Raw genomic sequence first — 1,106 nt, 5'->3', positions numbered from 1 at the left:
AAGGAGTTAGCTTCTCCTTTCCGCTCTTTTGATCAAGGAGTTAGCTTCTCCTTCGGCTGTTTTGATCAAGGAGTTAGCTTGTCCTTTCGTCCAGATTGGAACTCTTGATTTTCGGGCGTAGTAAAATTAGCCATCACACCCAGACCGTACTGATCTTCCACGGGTGTCTTGATGCACTAAAATTACATACCCAGGCAATCTCATCCAATTAGGAATATTCAGTAATTGACACATCACAATGCAACACAAATGCTCACATATGCATGCTACAAGACATAGAAACATAAAGCCGCCGATGAACACTCCTCCCGCATAACCTAACAAGGTCCGGGCCGGGAGATATTCAACGACTCCCTCATCACTCCTCCCGCATAACCTAAAAAGGTCCGGGCCGGGAGAAATAGAGGCCTTTTACAACCAAACGCCCCCCAGACCGCAGCCTGCGTCGTTTGGAGGTGCTGAGAGTAACCACTGCTCAGACTTCTTAATACTCCTCCCGCATAACCATCCAGGTCCAGGCCATGAGTAACAACAACAATACTCCCCCCGTAAATAACCACAAGGGTCCGGGCCATGAGTAACAACAACACTTTTCAATCATTCAATTCTCCCCCCGCAAATAACCACAAGGGTTCGGGCCATGAGTATGAACAAGCATTCTCAAACATAATTTCTCACTACTCCACTCGGGAGTAAAATCACCAATTATTGAAACCAGTATTAAAACCAGAGTCAAACAATTCAAATCGGCACCAAGATAGGTTCAAAACAGATACCATCCATTTCAAACAAATTTCAAACAGGATCACCAAACAAGTTCTCAAACAGATTTCAAACTTAAAAACGCAATCTCGACATCAGTCGAGCTCGAAAAGTCGACTGACTTCCCATCCTTAAACCTGCACCAAAATTAGGGTTAGATTCATTCCATAAGGTCATAGCCGAGCACAGCATGGTCCATCAGCTCTTGGACAAACAGTGTTTCTTTGGCGGCGATAGTAGTCCCAAGATAGCAATCGCACTTGGTCTCCAAGTTCATTTGCTCGTGAAGAGACATCTACTGGGAGATGTCGAGAAACTTCAAGTTATAATCTGCTAGGGTTTCC

Source organism: Adiantum capillus-veneris, chromosome 15, assembly GCF_014529385.1.
Source record: "Adiantum capillus-veneris isolate H3 chromosome 15, ASM1452938v2, whole genome shotgun sequence".
Classification (NCBI taxonomy): Eukaryota; Viridiplantae; Streptophyta; class Polypodiopsida; order Polypodiales; family Pteridaceae; genus Adiantum; species Adiantum capillus-veneris.
This window is presented reverse-complemented; position numbering follows the sequence as displayed.